The following is a 12,688-nucleotide window of genomic DNA, read 5'->3' on the forward strand; positions in this document are numbered from 1 at the left end:
CCTGCTTATTTAACTTATATGTAGAGTACATCATGAGAAACGCTGGGCTGGAAGAAGCACAAGCTGGAATCAAGATTGCCGGGAGAAATATCAATAACCTCAGATATGCAGATGACACCACCCTTATGGCAGAAAGTGAAGAGGAACTAAAAAGCCTCTTGATGACAGTGAAAGAGGAGAGGGAAAAAGTTGGCTTAAAGCTCAGTATTCAGAAAACTAAGATCATGGCATGTGGTCCCATCACTTCATGGGAAATAGATGGGGAAACAGTGGAAACAGTGTCAGACTTTATTTTGGGGGGCTCCAAAATCACTGCAGATGGTGATTGCAGCCATGAAATTAAAAGACGCTTACTCCTTGGAAGGAAAGTTATGACCAACCTCAGTCAGTCAGTTTAGTCACTCAGTCGTGTCCGACTCGTTGCGATCCCATGAATTGCAGCAGGCCGGGCCTCCCTGTCCATCACAAACACATGCCCATTGAGTCGGTGATGCCATCCAGCCATCTCATCCTTTGTCGTCCCCTTCTCCTCCTGCCCCCAATCCCTCCCAGCATCAGGGTCTTTTCCAATGAGTCAACTCTTCGCATCAGGTGGCAAAGTACTGGAGTTTCAGCTTCAGCATCAGTCCTTACAATGAACACCCAGGACGTACATATTTTAATGTATGTCCTTTAGGATGGACTGGTTGGATCTCCTTGCAGTCCAAGGAACTCTCAAGAGTCTTTTCCAACACCAGAGTTCAAAAGCATCAATTCTTAGGTGCTCAGCTTTCTTCACCGTCCAACTCTCAAATCCACCCATGACCACTGGAAAAACCACAGCCGTGACTAGACGGACCTTTGTTGGCAAAGTACTGTCTCTGCTTTTTAATATGCTATCTAGGTTGGTCATAACTTTCCGTCCAAGGAGTCAGCGTCTTTTAATTTCATGGCTGCAATCACCATCTGCAGTGATTCTGGAGCCCAAAAAAATAAGTCTGCCGCTGTTTCCACTGCTTCCCCATCTATTTCCCATGAAAGTGATGGGACCAGATGCCATGATCTTAGTTTTCTGAATGTTGAGCTTTAAGCCAACTTTTTCACCTCCTCTTTCACTTTCATCAAGGGGCTCTTTAGTTCCTCTTCACTTTCTGCCATAAGGGTGGTGTCATCTGCATATCTGAGGTTATTGATATTTTTCCTGGCAATCTAAATTCCAGCTTGTGCTTCTTCCAGCTGTGTTTCTCATGATGTATTCTGCATATAAGTTAAATAAGCAAGGTGACAATATACAGCCTTGACGTACTCCTTTTCCTATTTGGAGCCAGTCTGTTGTTCTATGTCCAGTTCTAACTGTTGCTTCCTGACCTGCATATAGATTTCTCAAGAGGCAGGTCAGGTGGTCTGATATTCCCATCTCTTTCAGAATTTTCCACTCCAATCCCAAAGAAAGGCAATCCCAAAGAATGCTCAAACTACTGCACAACTGCACTCATCTCACACGCCAGTAAAATAATGCTCAAGATTCTCCAAGCCAGGCTTCGGCAATACACGAACTGTGAACTTCCAGATGTTCAAGCTGGTTTTAGAAAAGGCAGAGGAACCAAATTGCCAACATCTGCTGGATCATCAAAAAATCAAGAGAGTTCCAGAAAAACATCTATTTCTGCTTTATTGACTGTTCCAAAGCCTTTGACTGTATGGATCACAATAAACTCCTGCTCACTGGCAATTAAAACTCCTCAAAATAATCCCTCTTGAACCTGAAATATTTATACTCTCTCACCTGCAAGATTATAGTTAAGATTACATTTGAGTAAGTTATCTATCTAACCGAACATATTCAGGGACTTATCAAACCTGTAAAATTTACATTCTCTCACAATGGGGACCTATTGGGGATACTGTATCTTCTTTAAATGACAAATATTGCTTTTTCCCCCTAAATTAAATATATTTAACTCTCTGAATTAAAACTAGTCATGACACTGTACTAATTAAGTTACAAATCTGAAGCGACATGAGAAATTTAATATACACTACTCCTCATACATGCATTTAACATGATTATGTGTTAACATACAACGCATCTAAGAACACTTTAATGTATTTTTTTTTTTTGGAAAACTGATCTCTAACCCAGAGGTGAAAATTGTCCCACATAATCTGCATATCTTTTCAGTCACTTATCAGCTATTTTGTTATCTTAATTCCAGATGATAACATTTGACTGGGGAATATCTGAATACTCACATTTTTACTAGCTCAACAGCTTTAGAACACAGACTAAAAGCTGGGTGTCACACCTAGCGGAAGAGGAAATTCTCTGCACACACTTCATGCTACACAATCTAGAGATTCAGGCTAGTTTTGTCACGCTTATTTCTCAACAGTTGAAAATTAGTCCTTAAAGCTTAACTAATGACTGTTGCCCTCAAGAGAGATTCTCAGGACATCCAAACGGTGTTTCCAAGGAAGCTGGTGTCTTTGCTGTTCTTGTCAGAACGGTAGCGCCCTGAGCGACCTGCGCAAAGCAGGCAGTCACTGTCTACAGCACTCCGCGGCTCAAGCTACAGTTACGGGCAGAGTCAGAATCAACCCTGACCCCTTAACTGAGGGCTCCTCCTTAGGTATCATTTATTAACTTTTCATGCTTGTATCTTTAAAAGCAAAAAGGAAAATAATTATTTTCGCAATGACTAATTTCTCAGAGAAATATTTATGTTGCTCCGAGGAGGAGTCATCAGTGGTTCAGGTTCTAGTTCTTAGATGAGTTGACTAGTCTGAGGTTTACACAGTAAATATAATCTATGGATACAAATGCTGACTTTTGAAGCCCACAGGAAATCATAAATGCTTGAAACCCACACTATCAATTATCAGATGAAAATCTAATTAGCACGTCCAGCTTTTGGCAGTAGCCAATCTTTGAAAATACCAGTCAGGATTTTATTGGGAAGGATAATGGAAAGGCTACTGTTGTGAATACTACAGTCGCACACGTTGCTGTGAAACAATGAACACATTGGATACATTTTTTAGTTCTGTATTTAACGCAGCTGATTAAAAAGCTAATTTCATTCCCCTTCTGTATTACTATTCTTCTAGTGTACAGCTGCCAACCACAGTTAAATCTGATGAGTCCCCATGTTGAGTTAATCAATTTGATAACATCAGACATTATTAGGAAAGCGCACATAATACGGTCACAGTGTCTACTATCAAAAGCATATGCACCAAAGCTTTTGTTTTCCCAGGACACTGCAACCGCTTAAAGTAGCTTAGCCTTATTTTGCTTTGTTTTGAAAAGAATTTTAAAAGAACAAAACTTCTTTATTTCTTCCTTAGGTCAATACAAAAAATTATTCTGTAACAATATTAATACCATGATTAACTTTTTCTTTATCGATGTTTATATAATGAAATAATCCCGGAATCACAGTCACGATTAGAAATAAAGACCAACAAAAATATAAATGCTCACAATGTAAAATAGTATCCCATGATAATATCCTGAGAGATTTTTCTATTCTGTTTTTGTTTACAATGACTAAAGACTACTTCAAAACACAAGGCCCCTAAGCCCCAAGGCCTTTGGTCTTTTACTTTTAACTCTCCCTGCCAACCTTAGGTGGGCTTCCCGGGCATGGCCATCCGACACCAGCGCCCTCTAAGACCAGCGGAGCACGCAGCTTCCTCGGGAGGCTCCCGGCCCCCTGCACACGCGTCCCCTTGGGTGAGGAAGCACCGGGGCACCCGGAGCCGCCCAGGGCAACAGCAGAGTCAGCCGCCGGGAGGAGAGTGGAAGGAAGCACGCGGGTTTTCACCAGGGTGCCCGCTTCTGCGTCGCCCTCCAGCCTATTCCGCCTTCCCTGCTGGCTTGCCTAACTCCCACTCCCATGACAGCTCCATCTCCAGGGTCAGGGGAGCGCCGCTGCTGGCCCAGTCACCTTTCCAGGCGGGTCACCACTCGTGACTGGCCCCCAGCCTTCACCCCCCTGTCCTAGACCTCATCCGCATGTGCGCGGCGCTGCCTGACAGCGGAGGGCAGGCAGTGGTGGGGGAGAGCACCTCTCTGACGGCTGATCGGTTGGCCACCGTTTGCGGCCGCGACCTGAGCCCCAGCATCTCTAAGCCCCGTCACCCGCGCCCCAGATGCCCAGGTGCAACCCCCGTCGGGCTCTGCGTTTCACCTTCCCTCTCCCTCCTCACTGGTTTCCTCCCCTAGACGTGCAAACGGCCTGAGGCCTCCTCCGTTCCTTATACAAAAGTCCTTCAACCGGGCCTCTCCTCCCCAGGACTGCATGCACCCACGGGCGCAGGCTACACAAGGAGCTCCGGTTGCGCCCTGCACTCCTCCCCAGCCCAGAGCACCGAGGGTGACTACTCCTCCGACGCTGCCCCTGCTGAGGCACCCGGGGCCTGTGGCCACGCAGTGGACACTAAAGTCCTCTCTGACCTGGCACTTCTCTGCGCACTCCACAGACCTGAAAAAACGCTTTCTTACTGGAAATTCAACTTCTTGGCTTCCATGACAGTCCCCCTGCCTGGGACAATTACCCACTCAATTGTGAGCTTAATAAAATGAACAACTGTCACCGTTTCTTGTTTACCCTTCTCAATTTTCAAAACAGAGATGTCAGCCAGGATCTGCTCATTTGAAGTATACACAAAGTATACTTTGGTGCTTCTGAAGTAGACACAAAGACCCGGATTAAGTGGCAAATGTGCATCCATCTATGTCATTCCTCTCAGTATTCCGGATTTAAAAAAAAAAAAAAAATTTCCTGAACTCCAGGTGCCTTACAACGCTGTGTTACTTTCTCTTGCCCAGCAGAGTGAGTCAGTCACACACACACACACACACACACACACACACACACGTCCCCTCTGCTGTAGACCTCCTTCCCATCCGGGTCATCCCGGAGCACCGGGCAGGGTTCCCTGGCTGCGTGGCGGGTCCTCATCACTTGCCTACTTCACACAGCGCATCAGCAGTGTCTGTGCGTCAATCCCAACCTCCCGATTCAGCCCACCCCCTCCTCCCCACGGGAACCAGAAGTTTGTTCCCTACGTCCGTGACTATTTCTGCTTTGCAGGTAAGTTCACTTGTACCAATTCTCTAGGCTCCATGTATAAGCAACGTTATATGGTATTTCTCTCTGTCTGACGTACTTCACTCTGTATCACAATCTGCAGATCCATCCACGTCACTGCTAATGGCATTATTCCATCCTTTCTACGGCTGAGTAACACTCCACTGTATATGCATACCACTTCTTCTTGGTCCCTTCCTCAGCCAATAAATATTTAGGTTGCTTCCATGTCCCAGCTACTGTAAATAATGTGGCTAGCATACATCCTTTCAAATTATAGTTTTTTCAGGCTATATGCTCGGGAGTGGGATCATGTAATAGCTCTATTTTAGCTTTTCAAGGAATCTCCATACTGTTCACAATAGTGTCTATACCAATTTACATTCCCACCAACAGTGAAGGAAGGTTCTCTTTTCTCCATACCCTCTCTAGCATTTATCGTTTGTAGAGTTTTTGATGATGGTCATTCTAATTGGTAATACCTCACTGTACTTTGATTTGTATTTCTCTAATAATTAGGGCTTCCCAGCTGGCACAGTGGTAAAGAATCCATCTGCCAATGCAGGAAACGCAGGTTCAATCCCTGGGTTGGGAAGATTCCCCAGAGTAGGAAACGGCAACCCACTCCAGTATTCTTGCCTGGAAAATTCTATGGACAGAGGAACCTGGCAGGTACAATCCATGGGGTCTCAAAGAGTTGGACATAACTGAGCATGCATGTACACAATAATTAATGATGTTGAACATCTTTCCATGTTTTTTTGGCCATACGCATGTCTTCTTTGGAGAAATGTCTATTTAGATCTTTCACCAATTTTTGATTGGGTTGTGTGTTTCTTTGATACTGAGCTGCATGAGTTGTTTGTATATTCTGGAGATTAATCCCTTATCTGTTGCTTTGTTTGCAAGTATCTGCTTCCATTCTGAGGGAGTAGGCTAGATCTTACAAATGGATCAAGCCACTCCATGCATGCTCAGTCATGTCTGACTCTTTGTGACCCTATGGACTATACAGTCCATGGAATTCTCCAGGCCAGAATACTCCAGTGGGTAGCCTTTCCCTTCTCCTGGGGATCTTCCCAACCCATGGATCAAAGCCCGGTCTCCCCCATTGCAGGCCGATTCTTTACCACCTGAGCCACAAGGGAAGCCCAAGAATACTGGAGTGGGTAGTCTATCCCTTCTCCAGGGGATCTTCCTGACCTAGGAATTGAACCGGGGGGTCTCCTGCATTGCAGGCAGATTCTCTACCAGCTGAGCTCTCTGGCATCTCACTGCCCAGATCATGCTTGGGCATTCTGGCCTTATGGTTTGTTGTGGGATTAAAAAAAAAATCCTATTAAACCCATCACCCATATACTATAGGCAGTGTTATGAAGAAATCATTTCCAGCATCTGATCCCAGTGAGTCTCCTTTGGAGGCACCCACAAGGGGGCTCTATTTGAGGATTAAGTCCTAAGAAAAAGATTTTAAATGGTATTCTCCCAAACCCCATTCACCCTTCCCACTTTTTTTTTTCTTTTGCTATTGGAAATTTAGAGTCAAATTCATGGTTGAGTCCCAAGAATTGTGGGACTTGAAGACATGAATATTCAATGTTTCCGTCTTGTTCCTCTACCCCTACTGATTCTGTAGAGGTTGGGAGCAAAGGTTAGACTTCTGAGGCTAGCATTCTACCTCCATCTCCCAGAATGTTAAATGTCGGCAAGTTACTCAATTCCTGTAAGCATCACTTTCTCAAGTGCACAACACAGGTAAGAGCAGTCCCCACCTCCTACGGCTGGTGTAAGAAACACGCACCTAGATCACAGGGAGCACCCGACAAATGCTAACTATGCTGTCGCTGCTGGTGCTGTGGCTATCATCACTCACCGCAAACCCTCTGTGCGGAGACAGGAGCACAGACGCACAAATAAACTGCAGTCTGGCGTGCCCAATCTCGAGGTTTGTTACTGAAGAAGAAAACAGACAAAACAGGGAGGTGGGAGGTTTAAGCCTATCTGTTCTAAGTTATTATGGATCTATGCTGTTTCACCAAAACTTTAATAAAAAAGGATTAAATACAACACTACTTTGGTATTGTTTAGATATAATGATGTATTTTATAAAATATGTATATGTTTTAAAAAGCTTACCCTGAGTCCTAAATATCTAGACCAAAATTTATAATATTAGTATAAATATTAGTATAAAGTCAGGTCTTTGAGTGCTCCTTTTAAGTTGACTCACATATCATTACAGCTCTTAAACAAAAGACCCCACCCAACTATAAACGCTTTAAAAGATAAGCATCCTCCACTCTGTTGAGATGACCCTATTAGCATGTTCCAAAGAGAGACTCAAGAAGCAGCTGATCTGGTAGCCTATTACTGTCAGAGCAGCCAAATATCAATTATCCCAAAGCCAATACCACACGGTAACTGGCAGATGCTCCTCAGAAATTCTATTCCACATGTTAACTCATTTACTTAAGAAGCTGAACTTAAACACATTAAAGATCTTTGTGTAAATGGTATCTTTCTGACTTTATGAACTAATGCCTGAGGAAAATGAGTAAAAGATGGAAAGATGGAAAACCATGGTTTGCTCACCTAACTCAATTGGCTGTCGGAACACCCCAGCTGTCCCAATGGCTCAGGATGTGAGGCGCCAACAGACCGCTGCATCCCAGCCACACGTGTCCTCTCCCCTGCAAGCCAACTGTTTCTGCTCCCATCCTCATCACGGAAGGGGGGACACTAATCCAGGAGGTAGATCTCTGTTTCACAACACCTACGTCACACCTGCTTTTACTCATCAGAAGGAAGTTCTTGTCCTCTGCACACTTAGAAAACAAACTAGCACAACTCTTAAGAGTTTTATGTCTTTCTGAGACTAAAGACTTTATAAACTGAAACTTGAGACTACGCTAAGGTTTAAACAGTATGACCATCCTGGTGGTTTTCTAAAGATGTGAAAATGAGTTCTTTCATCATCATGTATAAGAACTGACTTTTTAAAAAAAAGATCATATTTCATATGTGATAAATTGCTACAATTTACAGGAACTCAGTATTTGGTTACTAGTAAGCAATGTAAGGGTGTTGTAGAATCCTTTAAAAACTTTAGAAATTATCATTGAAAGTCCCTTTTAAAGTATGATATTAGAAAAGACTTCTGTCTATGTAGAAGTTAAGGCAAACCACCGAGTTGGGGATATTGTTTTTTAAATTAAAACTACACTATGAAATTGTTGCCACAGACAACAATTTGGTACAGGCTTACAATTTACAACTGTTTTCTAAATCTTTTTTGTTTTCTAATTCTTAAAAAAAAAGAGCATTATAAACATACATAATATGTGGATTAATAATAGTGTCTTCAAATTTTATAACATACCCATTGAGCTTACCATATGTATAATGATTCATTAAACAAAACAAGGGCTTCCAACAAAACAGGAGTAGCAGAGCAGAAACCACTTTCATAACTCAGATGTTTTCAAGGACACAGATTCTATTCTAAATGATATCAAGGAAAGAATAACATTTTAATTAAAATTTTTTTTTTTTTACTTTTGTGCAACAGTGAATTGCTTTTCATAAAGAAATTTAAATTCTCCTTCAATCTCTGTGTCCTCTGGGCCCTAGTTCTCTTCTCCGTTTGACAACTTGTTTCTACAAAAAGAAGTCTAGGGAATACTTTTGAAAGAAAAGAGAATTCAAAGCAAGTATTATCTTTAATGAATGTAAGATGGATTTTGCAATCTATCCACCTAGTTCCATATATTTTCTACCTGTAACTCTTGTTGATACTATAAAGCAGAAAAAGGTAAACAAAATCAGTGAATTTTATTTCTGAATTGGGAAAGTTCTCTACATAACTTTATCCTGAAATCTTTCACAGAAATCTTCCCTATAAGGAACTGGATCACCATGAATCTCTTCAAATATGCTAAATCATTCAACAAGCAATTTCCACAGGGTAGCTATGATGTAAGGTAATTTTTCTACATGCAATCATACACATGCAATAAGCTTTGGTCATCAAATTCTACTCTAAAAAAACATTTCAGCATTTGAGTGATTTTTTTTAAATAATACTGTTCTTTCGTGAGAAGAAATAATACAGTAACAATGCAACATTTTCACTAACTATTTAGAGAAAAGGGAAAAAAACTAATATCTTAGAAAACCATGCCTCCAAAATAACTTAAATATTACTTTACAAAAATTAGCAGATCTTGGGATCATAAGTGAATACACACACATACTTACAAATATTAACAAGTAGTGTGTGCACATGCATGTGTGCAAGCCACCCCCCCAACACACACACACACACACACACACACACACACACACACACACACACACACACACAGATCCCACAGACAGTGATCTAGTGATCTAGAGCCTTGTGTTTTCAGGAGAGAGGAGACAGCCGTTCAGTGGGCCAGCCATCACTCATAAAACCCCACAGAGGTACTGGTTGATAACATTCATGTTCTACATATTTCCCATAATCTAAAGTACCTTTTCATGACTTTCTGCCCACTGCAACACTCATTTTAAAAACAGATGTCAAATGCAAATCAAAACTACAATGAGGTATCATCTCACACTGGGCAGAATGGCCATCATCAAATAGTTTACAAACAATAGCTAGGACATGGAAGCAACCCTGATGTCCTTCAGCAGATGAATGGATAAGGAAGTCGCGGTACACATACACAATGGACTATTACTCAGCTATAAAAAGGAACGCATCTGAGTCAGTTCTAATGAGGCGGATGAACCCAGCGCCTATTATACAGAGTGAAGTAAATCAGAAAGAGAAAGACAAATATCGCATATTAACACACATATATGGGATCTAGAAAGGCGGTACCAACGATCCTATGTCCAAACAGGGCAGCAAAGGAGACACAGATGTAAGAACAGTCTCTAGGACACGGCTGGATGAGACGGCGGGACGACTGGAGAGGAGAGCGCTGGAACATGTGTGTTGCCACAGGTACAGTAGCAGCCATGGGAGTGTGACGTACCCGCAAGGAGCGCAGGGCAGGTGCTCCCTGGCAAGCTGCAGGGCCGGGTGGGGAGGGGTTCAGGAGGGAGGGGTCACGCGGATGTAAGTCAGAGGCCTCCACAATACTCTCCGGGGATCGTCTTCCAATTAAAATAAATTCATTCATTAAAAAACGAAACACAGATGTCAGAAGTCCTGCAAGGCCGTGAAGACACGCTGGCCCCGCAGCCCTTCCCGGCCTCCAGGGCGCCCAGGCCCCGGCCCAGAGCCTCCCTGGCGGCGGAGCGCCCGACGCCCAGCGCTGGCGGCCGCAGGGCAGCCGTGTCACGAGCCCCCTCCACCACTAAAGCCATTCACCTCTGGCCTTAGACTCAACCAAGCTACTTTGTTTAAAATAAACGTGTCTTTCTAACTGACCATTCCATGATAGAACTGTACACCTAGTCTCACACGAGGCTGCGTGGCAGGTGCCCGCACACACAGTCCCGCGGAGCGCGGCGGCCGTCCTGGCCGGACTCTGCAGAGGGGGCAGCGGGGCACGCCCGCCGGGAGAGAGGGCGCGTGTGGCCGTCCGGCCGCCTCCGCCTCCCCGATGCCGGCCTCAGGGAAACGCACTCCGAACAAACCATTCCGGAGACACGCGCCTCCGCCCCAGGACCTGAGCGAGCCCCCCGCAGTGGACCCCGGGCTCGGAGAGGAAGTGTGTGTCAGCTGTGACAACGGGACCCCCAGCCACGGTCTGCCAGTGTGGGAGTACACGGAGATCTCCGCTAAAACTGCTCTAAAAATAAGGCGCATTCAAAAAATAATTTGCAGGTACCAAACACCACCCCAGACTTCACTTGTATTAAAATGGTACCTTAAAGTTGCCAAGGATTCTCCGTATTTCAGGATAAGTCTTTTACTGCGTTTAAGTCAAAATATCATGGTAAATACCTTATTCTTACCAGAAGTTAGAGCCATGTTTAGAAGACCACCACCAAAAGAAATGTGATTGTTAAAATCAACATAAGGATCTGGGTTTTCGTAGCTTTACTGTCATTATTAATAAAGAATACTGTAGAAAGGCAAAGCTCTTTTAAAGTGGCCATTCAAAAGCAGTACATTAATAGGTGACTTTTTTCGATAGACCATGAATCAGCTTAAGCCGTTTTTCTCCTTTTTACTATCACTGCTCACCCCTCTCTCAGCAAGACCATTCCCAGGGCCACGACTCATCCCCTCTCGTGCTCCAGTCTACCCTTGGTGACATCTCCCGCTTCCGTCCCGCAGTCACGGTCTCCGCTCCCTGATGCGCCTCCGCCTCCCATCCACGCGTCGGCCCGCCATATCTCCAGGGCGTCCGCTTGCCCCGCCCTGCTGACACCCCATCCGTCCGGTGCCGGCTTGGCCTCCTTCATCGTGTAATTAACGCATGATTTACTGAGCAATCACACGGTTATGTGCACTGTCAGCTCTCCTCATTAACCTTTTCTTTTTAGATCCATTTCTAACACTCATTTCTCCTAGGAAGGGATTTGTTTTTCATGGCAGTGGCTGAACACATGAGAAGCAGATCTGAATAAAGAAAAGCAAAAACACAGAACATAGGAGTTACATCAGGGGTAGATTTCTTTATGATTATTAACCTGCAGTCCTGGAGGATGAAGAAAGATGAGGTGAATGCCAGTCTGTATACTGCACATTTTCTACAAAATACTGATACTTTCTCCAAATTAAAAACAGAGAGACGAAAGTGACGGTGACATGTTTAGTACTAGACACTGAGTATTTTTTGGTTCCAAATGTACCTTGAAGCTAAAAAGAAAAAGTAAGAAGCCAGAAGAGTCCTAACACATGAAACTTTCCTTCCCTTTAGCGGGGCAAGGCGTGCAGCAAAGCAGCAGCGCTGTGCCGTCCAGAACCGCCCTCAGGAGCCGGGCCCTCAGACCGGAGCGGGCGCACCGGCGCTGGGCTCGGGCCGCTCACTGCCGGGGCAGGGTGCAGGGTGGCCGGCGCCGACACAGAAGAGCTGGTGGGCACGGTCACCGAGACGGGCCTTGGCTGGAGCCGGGTGCAGGACCATCACCGCGTCCGCCCCCCTGAGATGACACTGGGGCCAGGAGAGCTCTGGCCTGGCCTCTCCTGGAAGGTGGAGACCCACAGAGGCGCCGTGGCTCAGACTCACCGACAGCTTTCCCACGGCCGCGTCCACCTGAAGGAAAGGCCCATCCAAACCATCGCCCAAACACCGAGGGAAACGGAGAAATAACTCACTGCCACTTTCTGCTTGAGTCACAACGGGCAGACAGATAGATTTTTACTCTTTTCTAAGTGCCTGATGTTCTATCAAAACATGCAGATGCGTTAGCAGAACTGAAACAAACTGCATATTACTCAGGCTAGACCAGATGCCATGCTAGCAACCTCTGGAGGAATAAAGTGGACGTGGACCATAATACGGAGAAAGTGATTCTGGGGTGGTGTCAGAGTCTGAGAGTGTGTGTGTGCGCGTTTACATGTAGGAGCCTTAGAACAAGTATATAAAGATTCTAAGTAAACAACTAAATATCAAAGCAATATCTAATGCACTGCATTAAAAAGCAGAAAGAACTCAGATCAAAAC

General features: G+C 44.5%; 1 protein-coding gene across 6 annotated transcripts in view; it reads right to left on the minus strand.

Annotated features, from left to right (window-relative positions):
* LOC122684629 (poly(A)-specific ribonuclease PARN-like) overlaps positions 1-12,688 on the minus strand; it is a 201,210-nt gene that overhangs the window by 138,940 nt on the left and 49,582 nt on the right. The window lies entirely within an intron of this gene.

This window comes from Cervus elaphus, chromosome 1 (assembly GCF_910594005.1).
Source record: "Cervus elaphus chromosome 1, mCerEla1.1, whole genome shotgun sequence".
Taxonomy (NCBI): Eukaryota; Metazoa; Chordata; class Mammalia; order Artiodactyla; family Cervidae; genus Cervus; species Cervus elaphus.